Below are 20230 nucleotides of genomic sequence, written 5' to 3' on the forward strand. Positions count from 1 at the left end.
AGCCGCTACCGATGCCGCCACCACTGACCCCGGAGCAGTTCTTCCAGCTCCAGATGCAGATGATGGCGACCTTGAACAACACCGTTCAGGCTCTGCAGCAGATCCATGCTCAGCCACCGCCTCCTCCGCCGCCTCAGCCCCGTGACAGGCGTGCGGATTTCCTGAGAGGTCATCCTCCGACCTTCTCTCACGCCACGGACCCACTCCAGGCTGACGACTGGCTTCGTTCGGTGGAGCGCCAGTTGGTTGTTGCGCAGTGCGACGACCGAGAGCGGGTTCTGTACGCAGCCGGGCAGCTGCGAGGCTCCGCTCTTGACTGGTGGGAGTCCTACCCAGCTCGGGATCATGAGGCTCTCACGTGGGACCAGTTCCGTGAGCGTTTCAGGAACCATCACATTCCTGAGGGCATCATGAAGATGAAGCAGAAGGAGTTCCGTGCCCTTAAGCAGGTAAAAAAATTTAACGGAATTCCCTACCATTCCTTTTGAGCTTGATCCATCCTTGATTTCTTTCGTAAACCTGACCAATTGAGCGATTTCTATCCTTGTTATCTGTGTTCGTTATTTCAGGGATCGATGACGGTGACGGAGTACCGTGACCGTTTCCTTCAGCTTGCCCGCTACGCCCCTGCTGACGTCGCTCGTGATAGCGACAAGCAGGAGTATTTCAAGGAGGGACTGGATGATCACATCCAGTATGCGCTGCTGAACCACCGCTTTGACAACTTCAACCAGCTGGTTGATGCGGCCCTCAACACTGAGCGCAAGCGCCGGGAGATTGAGGATAAGAAGAGGAAGATGGCTCCATCCTCTTCTGGCAGCAACACCCGTCCCCGCTACCAGTATCCTCCACAGCAGCAGCAGCAGCAGAGGCCGCCCCAGCAGTACCAGTAGCGGCAGCAGTTTCCGCCTCGTCCTCCGCAGCAGCAGCAGGCGGGACAGGGTCAGAGGCTTCCGGCGCCTCCGGCTCCACCAGCTCAGAGGCAGGGAGTGCCCACTCCTCCTCCTGGGCAGCAGGCCGCTGCACTTCCACGAGTGTGCTTCCACTGCGGCGAGCCAGGGCACTACGCCAACGTCTGCCCTCGGAAGGCGCAGGCAGGACAGCAGGGGCGTGCAGCACCGCCCAAGGCCCCAGCTCAGGGCAGGGTGAACCACGTGACGGCCGAGACAGCGGCCGAGGCTCCTAACGTGGTTATTGGTACGTTCATGGTTAATGCCCATCCTGCTACAGTGCTTTTTGACACTGGTGCTACACATTCTTTCATCACCCAGTCTTTTGTTGAGCATCATGGCATTCCTACTAGCACATTAAAGAGGTGCATGTTAGTATCTTCACCGGGAGGGCAGTTGAGGTCTCATGTCTTCTGTCCCCGAGTCAGTGTGGTTATAAGGGGGGTAGATTTCAGTGCAAATCTGATGGTGCTAGACTCCAAAGGCATTGATGTGATCCTCGGAATGGAGACTCTTGCTAAGTGGGGAGTCCAGATAGATTGTGATCAGAGGACGGTTCTTTTGTCGGCACCGGATGGTCAGGAGGTCACTGTTGGTGCCACAGAGCCCTCTGGATTTCTTCATCAGATGGAGGCTAGACCCACGGATGGTATTCGCGTGGTGTCTGAATTCCCGGATGTCTTTCCGGATGATTTGCCAGGTATGCCGCCTGACCACGACATTGAGTTTTCTATTGATCTCTTGCCTGGCACAGCTCCTATTGCTAAGAGGCCCTATCGTATGGCTCCTGTTGAGCATGAGGAGGTTAAGAAGACTATTGACGAGTTGCTAGCCAAGGGCTATATCCGTCGGAGTTTCTCTCCTTGGGCTTTTCCTGTATTGCTCGTAGAGAAGAAGGATGGTGCGAAGAGGATGTGCGTCGATTATAGGGATCTGAATGCAGTCACCATCAAGAACAAGCATCCATTGCCCCGTATTGAGGATCTTTTTGATCAGCTTCAGGGTGCTTGTGTATTCTCGAAGATCGATCTGCGTTCGGGTTACCATCAGCTGCAGATTCGTTCCGAGGATATCCCGAAGACGGCATTCACTTGCAAGTATGGGCTATACGAGTATACGGTCATGTCCTTTGGCTTGACCAACGCTCCAGCTTTCTTCATGCATCTGATGAACAAGGTTTTCATGGATTATCTGGACACTTTTGTGGTGATATTCATTGACGATATCCTGATATATTCCAAGTCAGAAGCAGAGCATGAGAAGCATCTGAGGCTTGTGTTGCAGAGGCTCAGAGAGCACAAGCTGTATGCCAAGCTCAGTAAGTGTGAATTTTGGATTGACGAGGTCCCATTCCTCGGTCATGTGATCTCCAAGGGATATTGCTGTGGACCCCGGAAAGGTGAAGGATGTGCTTGACTGGGTTGTACCGCAGACGGTGAAGGAAGTCCGCTCTTTTCTGGGCTTAGCAGGTTATTATCGGAGGTTCATTGAGAATTTCTCCAAGATTGCGAAGCCTTTGACTTCCTTGCTAGAGAAGGGTGTGGATTTCTCTTGGACTGATGAGCGTCAAAAGGCCTTCGAGGAGCTGAAGAAGAGGTTAACTACGTCACCAGTCCTTACTCTGCCAGACCAGAGCAAGAGGTTCACAGTGTATTGTGATGCTTCGAGGGATGGTCTTGGTTGCGTCCTGATGCAGGAGGGCAGAGTGATAGCTTATGCTTCGCGGCAGTTGCGCCGGCACGAGCTAAATTATCCCACTCATGATCTGGAGTTGGCCGCAGTTGTGCATGCTCTGAAGATATGGAGGCATTACTTGTTTGGGCAGAGGTGTGATATTTACACCGATCACAAGAGCCTCAAGTATATTTTCACCCAGAGTGAGCTGAACATGCGGCAGCGAAGATGGCTAGAGCTGGTCAAGGATTATGACCTGGAGATTCACTATCATCCGGGTAAGGCCAATGTTGTAGCGGATGCTCTGAGCAGGAAGAGCTATGTTAACATGGCCGTGGCTTTTCAGATGCCTCAGGAGTTATGCGAGGAGTTTGAGCAGTTGAGTCTGGGTTTCTTGTGTCATACCTCGGGTACATCATTCGAGGCAGAGCCCACTCTAGAGGCAGAGATCAGGCAGCATCAGAAGGATGATAAGAAGCTGCAGGAGATCCGTGACCTGGTCAAAATTGGCAAAGCACCTCATTTCAGAGAGGATGATCAGGGTACCTTGTGGTACAAGGGTCGTATATGTGTGCCGGATGTGAATGACCTCAGGAAGTTGATCCTGAGTGAGGCTCATGATACAGCATATTCTATCCATCCTGGCAGCACAAAGATGTATTACGACCTGAAGGAACGATTCTGGTGGTATGGAATGAAGCGTTCCGTTGCGGAGTACGTGGCTATCTGCGACACTTGTCAGCGTGTCAAGGTAGAGCATCAGAGGCCAGCAGGGTTATTGCAGCCGTTGAAGATTCCAGAGTGGAAATGGGAGGAGATCACGATGGACTTCATTGTTGGCTTGCCTCGTACTCAGAAGGGGTACAACTCCATATGGGTAGTAGTGGATCGGTTGACGAAGGTTGCTCACTTCATTCCGGTGAACACTACTTACTCCGGTGCTAGACTCGCAGAGTTGTATATCTCCCGGATTGTCTGTCTGCATGGGGTTCCAAAGAAGATTATATCTGATCGAGGATCTCAGTTCACTTCGCGGTTCTGGGAGCAGTTGCATGATTCGTTGGATACGAAGCTGCGCTTCAGTACTGCTTATCATCCTCAGACAGATGGGCAGACAGAGAGAACCAACCAAGTGTTGGAGGATATGCTTCGAGCCTGTGCTATTCAGTATGGTACCAGCTGGGATAAATGCCTGCCGTATGCAGAGTTTTCTTATAACAACAGTTATCAGGCCAGTCTGAAGAAATCCCCATTTGAGGCTCTGTATGGTCGGAAATGCAGGACTCCGCTGTATTGGGATCAGATTGGTGAGAGGCAGGTATTTGGTCCAGATATTGTTGAGGAGGCCGAACAGCTGGTACAGCAGGTGCGAGAGAATCTGAGGGTCGCTCAGACTCGTCAGAAGAGCTATGCGGATGTTCGTCGCCGAGATTTGACCTTTGCAGTGGGTGATCATGTATATCTGAAGGTCTCGCCGATGAGAGGAATTCGCAGGTTTAATGTACGAGGGAAGCTAGCTCCTCGATACATTGGTCCGTTCAAGGTGTTGGAACGGAAAGGTGAGGTGGCATATCGTTTGGAGTTGCCACTCAATCTCTCGGGAGTGCACGATGTGTTCCACGTGTCCCAGCTGAAGAAGTGCTTGAGAGTGCCAGAAGAGCAAGCACCGATAGAAGGGTTAAATGTGCAGGAGGATCTGACCTATGTCGAGCATCCGGTGAAGATTCTGGAGGCGTCTGAGAGAGTTACTAGAAACAAGAAGATCAAGATGTGCCGTGTTCAGTGGAGTCATCACACGGAGGATGAGGCTACTTGGGAGCGAGAAGACGAGCTGAGGAAGACATATCCCGATCTCTTTGCTAGCTAGCCTATCCGAAATCTCGGGACGAGATTCCTGTAAGGGGGGTAGGTTTGTAACACCCTGAGGTAAATTCTTTAATTTTTAATGAATTTATTTTGGGCTTAAATAAATTTCCCAGGCTTTTCTTTAATTTTTGGTGGCATTTAAAGTAATTTATAACGCAAGAAAATAAAATTTATCATAGGATTAAAATGTTTGTGCATTCATGCTGCAGCATTGTTTTATTTGTGTTGAGTTTATAGAGTTTGAATTCAAATTTATTTGAATTCAAAAGGAATTGTTTGAATGCTTAGAGGATAGAAAAAGAAAAGAAAAGAAGAAGTAAAGGAAATAAAGCCCAGCAGCCCAACTCCCTTTCCCTCTCGGGCTCCTTTCCCTCTCCTTCTCCCGCATGGGCCACGGTGGCCCAGCTCCTCTTTCCCCCGCGGGCCCTCTCTCCCTCTCTTTCTTCCCCCAGCCCGAGGCCCAGCTCCCCCGATCTCTTTTCCTCCCCCGCGTGGGCCGCACGCCGGCCCATTCCTTTTCCCCAGCCTGAGCCCGCCGCGTCTCCCCTCTCTTTCCCACTGCCAGGCCGGGCCCGCCTGTCATCCCCCTCCTCCCCTTCTTCTTCTCCGGCGCAACCTCCCTCCCCGAGATCTTCGGCGACCTCCCCTGCTCCGGGCCCGCGCGCCAGGGTGCCGCAGCCGCCCTACAAAGCCCGCCGCCTCTCTAGGGTTTCCCTTAAGCCGCCGTCGTGCCCCGTCCGCGCAAACCCTAGCTCCGAGCACCGCCACCGCCGCAAGCTTCGGATCGCCGCCGCGCCGTCTCCTCGCCGCCTTCCGCCGCCGCCCAAGCACCGCGGGTTTACCCCGGTGGGGTAAGGATCCTCCCCCGCCTCTTTTTCCCCTCGGTCTCGCTTCACCGCGGCCGCGCGCGCTCGCCGGTGTCCCCGAGCCGCACGTCGCCGTCGCCTCGCCGCTACGGCCGATCTAGCCGCCTCCTTTTCCCCCAAACGAGTTCCCTGTGTCCTTCTCTCTCTCCCCGACCGGATCCCGTCGTCTCTCGCCCACGGAGTCGCCCCATCGCGTAGCGCCGGCGAGCTCTCCGCCGCGTCCGCAGTTCCGCCGCCGCCGGAGCCGCCGGAGTTGGCTCCACCGTTCGATCCGAGGGTAACGGTCTGGATTAGATCCAGACCGGTACTCAACCCGCGCCGCACGATGTCAAACCAACGGATCGGATTCGATCCCGATCAGCATTAGATCTCAGCCACTCATTTTGAATCCGGTGGACCTCGTGAGTTTCAGCCGCAGATCTTACCTTGACCATCCGATCTTGATCCGAAGGCCGACGATCGCGCGTACCCCTTCGCGTTATAGTGTCTAATCTGGGCCGTATAACCAGATCCAACGGCTCAGAATAAAACATACCGGTTCGGCCCAGTCTTTTTGCTAAAGAGCCCTCGCCTTTTCGGGAAATCAACCCGCCGTCCAACCCCAGCTCAAAAATATTTACAGATAGGCCCTTTTTCTTCCCTTTTGATCCCTGAGCTCTCTGGATTTAGTTTTTCTAGTCCTTGTTTAGAGTTTTTGCGGGCTAGCCCCTGTGTCTAACCTTTAATTAGGTTTTAGCCCTCAGTTTTTGCACAGAAACCCCTGTAAGTCATGTTTTTCTTACAAATAAGTCCCTGGACCCTGTTTTAAGCGTAGTTTTCGCGTTTTAGCTCCGTTTTAGGTGTTCTTTATATCCACGCGATCGTTATAATGCGTAGAGTAGTTCTAGGCTAGTTTCATGTGCTGTTCTATTATATTGGTGTACTGTTTTCTTATAGTTGCTATGGTTTGCATGTGTGTGCATGTGTGGCCCATGTGTTGCTGTTACGAGCAGTACCAGGAGCAGCCATCTTCCGAGCAGTTCGAGCAGCAGCCGAGAGAGTACGAGGAAGGCAAGTATAACATATATCCTTTATATATGTCCTTGGGTTGCATTTTGGTTAGTTGTGCTAGGTTGCTGCGCTATAACATATCTGGATCCTTTTTAATTAATTTGATTAATGGTCTTATGCAACTTAATTCTGGAGCCGACCCTCTGTGCTGTGTGCTTGAGTGGTTTGTGCGTCCTTAAAAGATGTTTTTGTTAGAAACATGGTTTAGGGGGCCAGCACGGTGCTTAGTGCTTGGTTGGCCACTCTCCATAAGGACCGGTTCATAGAGCGACAACCTGGGACAACCGCGCAACCACAAGACTGGAATGGGACGGTCTTGACTTACTAATTAGGTCATTTTGGTTCAGGAGTAACTTACCTGCGTGGGCAAGAGGGGTGGTAAGCTTCAATGGTCCCTGCTCCTCCGGCTTGGTCTGTGCTGTGTGTCTTGTACCCCCGGAGGTGGGCCCCATCGTCGCTGATCCAGAATCCTTAGCGGTTACACCTTACCAACGTGATCCTTTGTAACGGTCTCGTAGTGTGCTTGCTAGCCATCTCACCTAAGGAAGTGTGATGAACCGCTACTGTAGCTCACGACTTGTGGGTAAAGTTGTGCAACCTCTCGAGAGTGTAAAACTGATATATCAGCTGTGCTCACAGTCATGAGCGGCCCAGATCCTCCGTCTGATTAGTGGGGTTATCCACCTTTGGTTAGGGAGATTCCCCGGGTGGTTTTGGTCTGGATGGTTCTCAGTAGTTCTTAATTAATATTGATTAATTCTTATGCAATTTGGGTTATGGTAACTCATCCACTTGTAGTAATTAGCTTTAATAAAATTTGCCAAGATTAAAAGCTAATGCAGTTGAGTCAGCCAACCTTAGAGCCTCATGCTCGTGTTATACTTGTTGAGTACGAGTTTGTACTCACACTTGCCTCTCTACTCTTCTGTTCTATTTTGGATATCTTCGACTGCTGCTCAGTGCCCGGCAACGTGGAGGATTACGTCAGCGGCTTCGACGACTTCTAGGCGTTTGTCTCCCAGTCGACGTCCCTGTGGCGCCCAGCTCTTCATGTATCTCTTTTACGCTTCCGCAACTCTTGAACAGATTCTTGATTCGGTTGTAATAAAATAATTCATTTATGATTCGTTTACGATTTATATTAATGTTATTCCTGACATGTGTTGTGATATCTTGATAATCTGTTGTATATATGCGTGACTTGATCCTGGCGCATATATGATTGCTCGATTTATGTTCCTATAAATCGGGTGTGACACCGCTCTATGTAGCAGATAGGAGTACGATCATGTAGTCGTGCTACAGACGTATGTCCTGCACAATTGGTGTGCGTACGGTCTTGCAGTCGCTTGTGGTGGCCGTGATCCATAACCCGAAATATGAGGGAAACGGTTGCTTCGGAATGATCTTTGGATGTTCCAAGCGTGTGAGTTAGGTTTACCCATGCAAGGTCTGGAAATTCGATTCAGAATCGTCCGTTTCCCGCGGAGATTGAGACTGCTTATTCCTTCTACCACATAGAGTAAGAACAGTAACCATTATGGAATAATCTGGATGGATGTTAATCTCTACCTTGTTTGTCTAGAATAGGTGCTTACCTAGAATGGTTAATGAGACTAAAATCTGAAAGCTAAAATATGAAAGTAGATTATACTCTTTGTTGCTTTTCAGCTCAAATTAAACTCAGAACCATTACAAGCCAGCATAAGTCTAGCTACATGGCTAAGTATACCATGACCCGGTTAAGTCTTGCTGAGTATTAGCATACTCAGTCTTGCTAGTCTATTTTTCAGGTATGACCTTTGAAAACCCCACGGATAGTCCTGCATGGCCAACCTCTGTTCCATTTGGCTGGTCCGTGGAGTGGGATCCGTACCCGGATGGCAGTGACTCCCCTGAATGACGCCATGCTTCGGGCTGAGTGTGGTGTCAACCTCCGCGATGAGTGTAGTCGTGCGTTAATTTTTCTTCCGCTGTGAATCTGGACAGACTGTTTAGCTTGTCATTTTAAACAATGTTTGTATAAGTTTACCTTAAGTTTAAAATGGTTTGTAATAATGTTTAATATGTTGTGGATTAAAAGTTGGTGAGCTGTTGTATGATTAAACTCGCCTTCATGCAAGGTAAGCCTGCTTCGATCCTGTTGAACCGTGGTTGCATCGGGCGGAGACCAATGGGTTGTTCCGTTTGAAGTGCGTTGAGTTAGTATCGGCTGTATAGCGATGACTAGCGCACTTGAGCTGGAATGATTCAAGCGGTTCTGCCGCAGCTGGTATCAGAGCTGTAGGTTTATTTTTACAACTACAGCAGCTCTTAAAAATGTTTTAGGATAAATTTGCTTAACAAAAGAGTTTACAAAATTGAGTTGGATTCGTTAAGGTTGGTGCTTAGAACATAAAGCCCTAGGGAATTATATGGGAGTAACCAGGTGGCTATTAGTACCTATATGTGTATAGTTATTCTAACTTGCAGCACTACTTTCGGTCAAAACTTAAATTTATGCATAACCCAACTTTATATTTTGTAACGACACCTTCGATGGTGAGGTAAGGAGGTAAGGATCCTCAGCCAACTGAGGGAGCTTGGCCTTCCCGTCGGTGATGCGAACCGAACGCTGTTTCTCAAGTAGTGGCCTACTTGAGATGCTGCCAATATATCAACTTAAGTTGAGTATATTGGGAGTATATGGTTCGGCGCAGGGTATGGCAATCGCTGTTCATACCCCTGCATTATACGGTACCTCCGTGAATAGGTTGTTTCGATAACGTATGTTAACGTTGTCTGTACGACGGTAAAGGTACAGATGCTGTTTCTATAGTGAACAGTACTGTTTGGGAACGCTTTCATGTCGTGCTGCCATGAATGGTTCAGATTATATAATTGTGGCCTTCTGCAGATACACTAACCACGATTAGAAGGTTAAGATGCATAGGACTTATCGACTAAATATTGGTGAGAGACGTATGTGATATGCCACCGAAATTAACCCCGTAAGTCCGAAGGTATTCGGCAGTTGTTTTGGTTGTGAGGTCAAATAGTACGTGCATGCATAATCCATTAATAAACAAAATGAATGCTTGAATATGTTGTTCTTTTAAGGACAAGTAGAGTGTTGTTTACCTCTAGTATGGTTTTAATAGGATTCTTGTGACAGCCTTAATTGGATTTTCAGTATTCTTCCAAATCTCACCATCTGAATTCTTGTTTCAGATGGCGGCTCCATCAAACCTCTTTATGGATCATGCAGGGCACCTCCATACCGATGCCTTGCACTTGGAGGGTTTTCCCCGACTTTTATGGGAATCACTTAGTCTATTCTTCTACACCGAGCCTCCCCAGTATGATGGAGTGGAGTATAGAGAGAAAGGTGTTCCCCGGTGCAGAGTCAAGATGACTATTCCTCAGCACCCTTTTCGTTCTCAGTGGCAGCCCATCAAGGTCGATGTGGTTGGTTATCATCTCGTCGACACCATCGAGACTGCAGCTCTGGAGGCCATCCACATCTTCTGCAACCAGCATCCCATGGAAGTTGCAAGGCATCCTATCGGTTTATTCCCTGCAATAGATTCCAGTGATCCTGAGTGGAATTTCAGGATAGCTCATTATGGTCATATATGCTGGGAGATTCAGCCGAAGAAACACTCCGTGGCACCATCAGGTTCATGAATGTCCAGCACCATTATCAGATCCTGCTACGCCGCGGTATGGGTCAGTTGATTGGCATAGCTCAAGGTTATTATCGCAATACTGATCGACAGGTCACTTAGATAGTAGAGCTTCAAGCCTTGGTCACGGAGAAGGAGGAGATTATCGCCGCACGTGAGGAGACTATTCTTCACCGGGAGGATCAGATCAATGAGAGTGATGCAATAATCACTCAACACAACACGATCATTGAGTTCCTCCAAGAGCAAATTCATGACCTTATCCTTGAGGTCGATGACGCCCCTGCTCACATCGACGAACTCCAGCAGCAGCTGGTACCTTCTTCTGTACCTGTAGTACCTGAAGGTGGAGAAGAAGACCCAGAGGAAATCAAGGGAGTTTCCAATCTCGACTCCGAGCATGGAGACCCAGAACCTAATCCTCAGCCAGATCACTCCTCTTCCAGCAGAAAGGCCTCCGTAGGCAACCTCGATGGTTTTTAGTCCATCTAAATCGTCGATCTTTCAGATGTACTTAGTGTAGAATACTGTGACATAGGTAGTGAGTAGCTTACTTAGACTTAGAGCCACTTGTTGTAGTATATGTGGCATGTGTACATATAGCTTAACCCGTGGCAGTCGAACCACCCTGATGTACGATGGGAAGAACAACCAGTATCTGTGTTGTAATCTAAGCCTTGTGTTCTGCTATTTTGTTCAATATCTTTGCATCTGAAATGAGTTGGTTGAATGGAACATGTGAACTACATATCTGTTCAGCAACGGTATATCATCTGAAAATAGGAGTAAGAATATGGTTTATAATGGATATCTCCTTTGTTTCAGATGGTTGGAGCTACTCGTGGAACCCCGGAGGGTTTCCAGCCAGACCAAGCTAGCGGTTCCCAGCAACCGCCACCAGTCCCACCAAATTTAGCAGAGGTCATGGCCCGACAGACAGAACTCCTCAACCAGCTAGTGCAGGCTCAGAAGGGCCAATTTCATCACCGGTCCCGAGGTCGTGATGAAACCCATCGGCTAATTATCAAGACTTTCTCAGCACCCAGCCCCCACTGTTTCATAAAGCAGACGAGCCCCTTGACGATGACGCTTGGCTCCGTACTGTAGAGTCTAGGTTCGCATTGTTGTCTGCACCATGCTCAGATGATAACAAGGCACTCTTTGCAGCACAACAACTTCGCGGCACTGCCCGCATATGGTTGACCATTACCATGCCATGCAGTCGGCTGGTCATGTCATCACATAGGACGAATTCCGGACCGCTTTCAGAGCACACCACATTCCAGAAGGACTCATTGAGCGAAAGCTCAATGAATTTCTGAATTTGACTCAGGGAACCCGCACTGTCATGCAATATGCACAGGTCTTCAACCACTTGTGCCAGTATGCGGGTTATCATGCAGACACTAACGCCCGCAAACGAGATCGCTTCCGTCGAGGCCTGAACACCAAACTTAAGGAACGATTGAATTTGGTAAAGGCCGACAACTTCAATGAATTGGTCAATATGGCCATTACCTAGGAGGATTGCATCTCAGCCCACCGGGCTGAGAAGAAATGGAAGACACCCACGGGACCCTCAACGGCGCAACCGCCAAGGTATCGGTTGGTCCAGAACACTGCTATCCGAGCCCCGCCTTGAAACAATATACCAGCCAGATGGGTAGCCAGGCCACCCCAGCAGGCTCGATTCAATCGGCCACCGACACCACAGCCCCAGCAGCAACAGCAGCAAGGCCCGTGGCCGAGCTTTCCACCATCCAACCAAGGAAACAACAACTATCATTGTTTCAACTGCGGCAGCCCGTCCCATTTCATTAAGGATTGCCCCCAACCCTGAAGATCTTTCCAAGGGAAAACATCCAACCCGAACAACAAGGGCAACGGCAAGAAGCAGATGGTACAAGTCCGCCAGGGAAGGGTGAACTTCACCACTCTCTCCGAACTCCCCGAGGGTGCGCCAATAATGACGGGTACTTTCTCTATCAACCATCAACCCGTGATTATACTTTTTGATTCTGGTGCCACCCATAGTTTTATTAGTTCAAAATGTGGGACAAAAATAGGCTTGAATCTTTATCCTACTAGTGGGGCCTATACGATAGCGACTCCTGGCGGTAAAATTTCCTCAAATCAAGTTTGTAGAAGTGTGCCAATTCAGATGGGTAGAAATCTGGTGAGAACAGATTTACTGTTATTGGACCTAGAAGGAATGGATGTCCTCCTAGGCATGGATTGGATGATTAGGCACCGAGTGTCATTGGATATCCCTTCCCGAGCCGTGGAGATAGATTCACCTAGCCATGAGCCTACTATTCTCTATCTTCCACAACGGGAGTGCAATAACTCCTATGCCTATGCTATAGAAGGGATCAAATTTGTGACAGAACCAACCTGAATTATACCGGCTCAAGTACGCGAGTCCACTCCAGAGGGCTCCAACGTGCTTCAAACGGTATAATCCCTTGGCCTGTCGGGTAACGTCCCGATAAACCACCGATACACAGGATCAAATAAGGTTATCTCACATGAAGGTGAGTCCAGAGATACAATCACCATCACATTTTACATCACAGAGAATTATATTACAAGAGTTTTCAAAAGAAGTACGAAGTTCAAATTTAGAGAAAAGATTACAAACTGTAAAGCTATGGTTTTTGACAGCGGAAAACATATGCGATGATTTACAGTACGTCGTCATGACGGATGTCATGCTAAGCCCGAGCACGACATCACTCGATATCACCAGTGCTGGCCGGGGACGGATCCCATTCCATGGACCAACCTTCTGAAAGAGCATAGGGCCAAGGCAAGGGAAGAGTAGGGTCTTCAAGACATGACCTGCAAAACATATAACTAGCAAGGCTGAGTATACTAATACTCAGCAAGGCTCACCCGGTTATGGTATACTTAGCCATGTAACTAGACTTATGAAGGCTTATAATGGTTCTGGGTTTAGTTTCAGCTGAAAAGCAACTAAGAGTGGATCCTTAACGTCAACTTTTAGCTTTCAGATTCTAAGTGATTATTCATTCTAGATGAGCACCTATAGCTATTCAATCATGGTAGAATCTTTGGTCAAACATCATCTTTGATAATCATATGATTGCTCTTATTACTCAATGTGGAAAGGGGATAAGTAGTCTCATTCATCGTGAGAGGCGGACGATTCCTGAATCGAGATTCAACCTTGCAAGGTAAACCTAACTCACACGCTTGGAACACCACAGGATCGTTCCGAAGCAACCGTTTACCTTTCATTCCGACTCGTGGACAGGTCCACCACAAGCGACTGCAGGACCATACGCACTTCCAAAGTGCAGGACATACGTCTGTAGCGCGACTACAAAATCCGTATTCCTGGTTGCCCTTGCAACACGTATTCCCACACATCGAACATAAGTAACCAGAAGAAGCAAGACGAGTGGTGGGAGGTATATCCACTCCTCGGGCCGATTGGCTACTAGGCTTACCGCTTACCATATTTCGCGGCATGTGGTTAGTACTTTCAAACACTTAACCCGCACTTCCACACGCTGCGACCTTAACAGATTCAACAACACAGACGGGGTATCACCTCAACCGTGATACCTTACAAGACTCCCGTCCGGTATCCTTATAGTGATCACAGGAATGTAAACATTACAACTCCTATATCGCGCGAGTGACAGGAAATCACCCGACTTCTACCGGCCCTATTAGCATAGCAGCTAGTCGGACTCAAGAGCTGGTATCTATCACATTGGTTCCTAGGAGAATGCAACTAGGGTTTCAAGCAATTCCTAAGAACTTAATGCGTAGAATACGTAAATAGATATAGATTGCAGTGTAATAAAATAGTAGGTTATGTCCGGGGCTTGCCTTTACTGGTGGGGCTGAAGTTAGAAATGTCAACATCTTCCGAACTTTGGTTCGGGGCTTCAGATAATCCTTTGGTGACGTTCATTTGGTCTTCAGGAACATCCGTAGTAGACTTCTGGGAGATCTCGTAGGTACCATTTGCAGAAGTAATCGTATCTACATGTAATGCAACATCACATTCAAGTGTGCACACAAAACCATTTTACTTCACAACAAAGTTGCAATTCAACACTCATTTAACATACTATTCACATAACAACCAAAAAGATCTGAACTAACCTAGACAGAGCTTTAGGGGGACAACTAACTAGAATCGGCTACTCGTTGAAGATTACAACAGAGCCGATTGGAAGCAACAGAGGTTTAGCCGATTGATGAGTACATTGGGTTCCTAGATGATCGATGAAAGCATCGATTACTTTGGCAGAAGGATGATTCCTAAAGCAGTTGTCTTAACTGAGATGTGCTTAAGCGTTATTCTAGGTAACTAAGTGTGGTTATATCGACTCGATTACGTCAGCACAACAATTGAGTGACGTATAGCCGAATGGAGTGTGGTTAAGGGTATATGACCAATACATATATATCCGATCTCTCAGTCGATAAATCGGCTGATAGAAGTGTGTGGATAAGGATGGGGAAACTAAGGATCGATCGGCCGTGTTTGACCGATATGGAAAAGCAACCAAAATTCAGCTTGGATCGGCCGATAGCAAGAACCGTAAGATTGTGGGTGCATCTTCGATGCATCGACTATGTGCAACCGAGGTAGGACAGAACAAAAGAGTGATATCGGCGGTAGCCGATACTAGAAAGGTAACCATCATGTCAGCTAACCAACCGATGGTAGGAACAGATCAAAAGAAAAGCATCGGTTGACCGTGGTTACACAGAAACATCATAGACTTAAAGGAAACAGATGCTTAGCGGCTGAACTGATAGCCGACGTTGAAGCATAGCCGCAGAGATATATAAGCTAAGCAACAGATGCACATGAACTAACAAGGATCTTTATACGAAGAGAATCTTAAGGAAATTGCAATCAAGACGAGAACAATGTCTTGATGGTAGGGATATGAGCGTTCGTGTGATGGATTAAATAATTATCACACTTCTCCACTTGAAGCATATATCCTATAATCTATACTCAGTTACAACACATGCATATCACAAAAGATACAAATAAAGCATTCATTTCCTAAGATTTAACCTAGACCACAATTCAAGACTTTCAATCCAAGAGCACAACATAAAACTTGTAAACGTTCACTGATTTGAAATAAAGAAAACTTTGGAAATTTTACAAAGAACACCCTAGAACTTTTTAAAACATAGCAATCAGGTCCCTGGTCCGGGAAAACAAATAACAGAAAGATAACGATGATATTCCGGCAAAGGAATCGCCGGCACTAAGAAGATCTAGTAAAACAGGACAAACCTTGGGTAGCTTTGGTTATGAAGGAGAATACGCGGAAAGTGAATTCCCGCGGTGAACCAAATTGGCGACGAGAAGAGCTCGACGATGACGAGATTCCATGAGTGACGAAGAAGCTTGCGGGGAAAGGTTGCCGTGGGTGGAAGATGGCCGGAGGGATAACCCCCGCGGTGATGTGTGGTCTTGCTTGGCGATTGACGAGGAATAGGAGCTGCTGGGTGTCGTGGACTCCTGGGATGAGACGACAGAGCCGGATTGGTTCGCTATGGCAAATCCTCCGCGAACTTCAAGGTCCTCCCGCTCACGGGTTAAGCCTTCACTGCCCATGCGCGTGTGCCACTGAGACACGGTCGGCACACCCGCGCAGTTGCTCCTTTCGAAATCGCCGCGCTATAACCGCTGCCTTCGTTTCGCTGCTTCTCCTTCCGACTTGTCGCGCTGTAACCGTCACTTTCAATTTGCCTCCTCTCCTTCCAGCTTGCTGCCCCTCGTGCATCTCACCCGCGAGCGAGCTCGCGTCCTCGACATGGCCACTCTTGCGTCATCAGAGATTTTCGTGGCGTAGTTAGGGCCGACGTCACCGTGTTCCCGCATCTCACGCAGAAACCCTCCACCGTAACTCCTCCTGCGCATGCCGTTGCTCGGCACGTCGTACTCCAACATCACCTGCTCATGCCCATAGGCCTACTCTGCTCCGGCCGCTCAACAGCTGCCCACACCGCCAATGCCCGCACGCCACCGCGCGCACGCTCACGCCACTCGCTCGGTGCTGCCCACATTCCTGTCGCTCCAGCACCTGCACCAGCTCTCCAGCACGTGAGCTCCTGCACCGTCTAACGCCCGTGAGCCAGCGCCGTCTATTTGCCTGAAGCCATTCGCACGCTCCGCCCTGGCTTTTGCGTCAACACCGCCACTGCTCGCTCCAACACCTGTTCCTGCCCGCGCTACTTCCGAGCCGACGTGCTGCTTCCACTGCGCTGCGTTCCAGCTCCCGCTCCTGCGCTCGGTTCACGCGCGTCTCCGCTCGCCCGGCCTGCCTCCATACCCGAGCCAGCGCGCTCCCGCACCACGCTTCGCACGCCACCAGTACCCGCCGTGCGCCCGCACTACTGGCCTCACGCCTGCTGCGTGCTGCAACCGCCGAGCGCCCGCTACCGCTCCGAGCTACAGCCGTCCGCGCGCCATGTCTGCTCTGGCACCGCACGCGCGCTCCGCACACCAGCCTGAGCCGCCCCCCGCGCTCCTGGGCTGCGCTCGCGCCCCGCCTGCCGTGCCAGCTCGCGCAGCGCCGCCTGGGGCCGCGTTCGCCCCGAGCCGTCGCCTGCCCGCGCCGCGCAGCGCCCGCACCAGAGCGCTCCGCCCAGCCACCGGCGCCCGAGCCGCTGCCGCAAGCCACACGCCGCTCCGCTCGCCCCGCTCGCGAGCCACCGCGCCCAGCGCGCTCTGCTCGGCCTCCGCCCGCCACGAGCCTCCGCTCCCGCGCGCTGCAACCGCCTGCCGCGCGCCCGCCTAAGCCGCTGTCGCCCGCTTGCGTGCGCCGCGAGCCGCCGCTCCTCCCGCGGCCGGCCGCCCGAGCCGCGCGTCCGCTCGCCAGCCGCCGCGCCGGCCCGCGCGCTGCTGCGCCGTGCAGCGCCCGCCGCTGCTTGCTTGGGAGGAAAAACAGCAGCCCGTGAACCAAGGGAAGAACAGCAGGGAGTGGAGGAGGAAAAGAGGAATTTTGATAGTGCTGCTGCCGGTGGGAACGGATAAGACAGAGACGCCAGGGGAGAAAAGAAATAGAGGAGAAGGATAAACAGATTTCCCCAAGGACCTTTGCATAAATACAGAAAACTGCAGGGATCTTTTTGTAAAACATAAATTTCCCATTACTCTGAAACCCAAATGAAGAAGTGCCCAAAATGAAAGTTGGAGAGTTTTTTAAACTCTACAACATTGCTTTAGGGCTTAAGTTCAAAAACTCAAAATTTATATTTTTATGCGTGAAGTTTAGAGCAAAAGTTGGATTTGAATTGCTTTTGTCCTAGAAATGTAATTCATAAAATTTCAGGACCTAAATGCAAACATTTATGACACGTCATAATGATGGGATAGACTCGTCATAATGAGTGGATAGACATGTCATGATGACTTGCACTTTTACACTTTAGCCCTAAGTAAATTTTAAAGTTACTTTTGTAAATCAAACATTTGCATAAAAGGACTTGTACTTTTATAAAATCACATAAATACCCTTATTTTTACCACTTTACCCAAAATTTTTACACAATTCAACACTTGCATTTCCAATGCAACTTTTGGATAAATATATATTTTTTTTACAAGGAATAAAATAAGAAAAACATGTTTACCAAAACCACCTTTCACTTATTTTTAAATTACCCTTATCTAGTTACATTTTGCAAAAACAACCCTAGGTTTTTCTGTAATTACAAAAATACCCCTTTTCAAAAGTTTCACATAAACATACACAAGCTTTACACTTGACAAACATATATTTCACACTAACAAAATATATGCCTAGCATTACAAATACACGAACTGTCACAAAATTCAAGGACATCCCTATGGTCTGTGAGTATCCAGACGTCTTTCCAGATAATTTGCCTAGAATGCCCCCGGACCGGGATATTGAATTTTTTATAGAACTCCAACTTGGCACAACCCCCATATCTAAGAGGCCCTATCGTATGCCACCCAATGAACTAGCCGAGTTAAAAATCAAACTCCAGGACCTCCTTGATAAGGGTTACATCCATCCAAGTGCTTCACCATGGGGTTGTCCAGCCCTATTCATGAAGAAAAAGGACAACAGCTTAAGGCTATGTGTAGATTATCGCCCCTCAATGCGGTGACCATAAAAAATAAGTATCCTCTGCCCCGCATTGACATTCTCTTCGATCAGTTAACCGGAGCCAAGGTATTCTCTAAGATTGATCTTCGTTCTGGCTATCATCAAATCAAAATCAGGTCAAGTGACATCCCAAAAACAGACTTTTCTACCAGATATGGACTCTACGAATATCTGGTTATGTCATTTGGTCTTACCAATGCTCCAGCATATTTCATATATCTCATGAACTCTGTCTTCATGCAAGAACTCGACAAATTTGTTGTGGTCTTCATTGATGATATTCTGATCTACTCCAAGAATTCGGAAGATCATGCGAAACATCTCCATGTTGTTCTTCAAAAATTGAGAGACCACCACTTGTACGCCAAATTCTCTAAATGTGAGTTTAGGCTGGATACCGTGAAATTTCTGGGACATACCACCTCCAGTGACGGTATGTCCGTTGATCCGGGTAAAATACAAGAAGTGATGGATTGGAAACCTCCAACATCAGTCCACCAGATCCGCAGTTTTCTTGGTCTAGCTGGCTATTATCGTCGTTTCATTCCTGACTTCTCAAGAATAGCCAAGCCTATGACTGAATGATTAAAGAAGGGAGTTAAATTCTCCTGGGATCAGAAATGCGAAGATACATTCCATACTCTCAGAGCACATCTTACCACTGCTCCAGTTTTAGCTCAACCCGATGTCTCAAAACCTTTCGACATCTATTGTGATGCTTCGGGAATCGGACTTGGTTGTGTGCTTATGCAGGACAACCGGGTGATTGCTTATGCATCACGAGCGCTCAGGACTCATGAACAGAACTACCCTACCCATGATCTTGAACTCACAGCTGTCATCCATGCACTTAAAATTTGGAGACATCATTTGGTGGGTACAAAGTGCCATATCTATACTGACCACAAAAGCCTCAAGTACATCTTCACGCAAGCAGATCTAAATATGAGATAAAGACACTGGCTTGAGCTTATCAAAGACTATAATCTGGAAGTACACTATCATTCAGGCAAAGCCAACGTCGTTGCGGATGAACTTAGTCGCAAGGCACATTGCTCTTGCTTATCAGTAGAGGTTTTCAATGAGACACTTTGTTGGGAGATGAGAAAGCTCAATCTTGAGATCATTCCTCAAGGCAGCCTGAATCATCTCTCAACTAAAGTTATACTTTGGGATAACATTATTCTAGCACAACAGCGTAACAAAGGGGTCAGAATCATCAAACAGAAGTTGGCACAAGGAGAAGGAAAGTATAAATGCTTCCAAATAGATCACGAAGGGATTCTATGGTTCAACGAACGTGTCATTGTACCCAAGGACCATAAGCTTCGTAAGCAAATATTGGATGAGGCCCACTTGTCCAAATTCTCCATGCACCCTGGCAGTACTTAGATGTACCAGGATTTGAAATAGAACTTTTGGTGGACTCGTATAAAACGATAAATTGCAAAGTATGTCTCCGAATGTGATATTTGCCAAAGAGTTAAAGCCAGTCATCTCAAAACTGCTGGTATTCTTCAACCTCTACACATTCCCTCTTGGGAGTGGGAGGATATCAGTATGGACTTTATCGTTGGCTTGACTAACACCTCTCAAAGACATGACTCCATTTGGGTAATCGTTGATCGATTAACCAAAATTGCCCATTTCCTTCCCGTGCATACTACATATAATGCCAAAAAGTATGCGGAGATTTACATAGATCAAATCATTCGTCTTCATGGAGTGCCCAAGATGATCATTTCTGATCGTGGAGCACAATTCATCGCTCAGTTCTGGGAGCAACTTCAATATGCTCTTGGAACTAAGTTAATCCGAAGCTCCGCATATCACCCTCAGACAGACGAACAAACTGAAAGGGTAAATCAGATTCTGGAATATATGCTTAGAGCCTGTGTACTTCAGTATGACAAGAATTGGGATAAATGCTTATGTCACACCTGGTTTTTAAAGACAAAACCGAATGCATAACTATATGTATGCCAGGATCAAGTTCCATACATATAGAGACT

The sequence above is a fragment of the Panicum hallii genome, chromosome 9 (genome assembly GCF_002211085.1).
Source record: "Panicum hallii strain FIL2 chromosome 9, PHallii_v3.1, whole genome shotgun sequence".
NCBI classification, from domain to species: domain Eukaryota; kingdom Viridiplantae; phylum Streptophyta; class Magnoliopsida; order Poales; family Poaceae; genus Panicum; species Panicum hallii.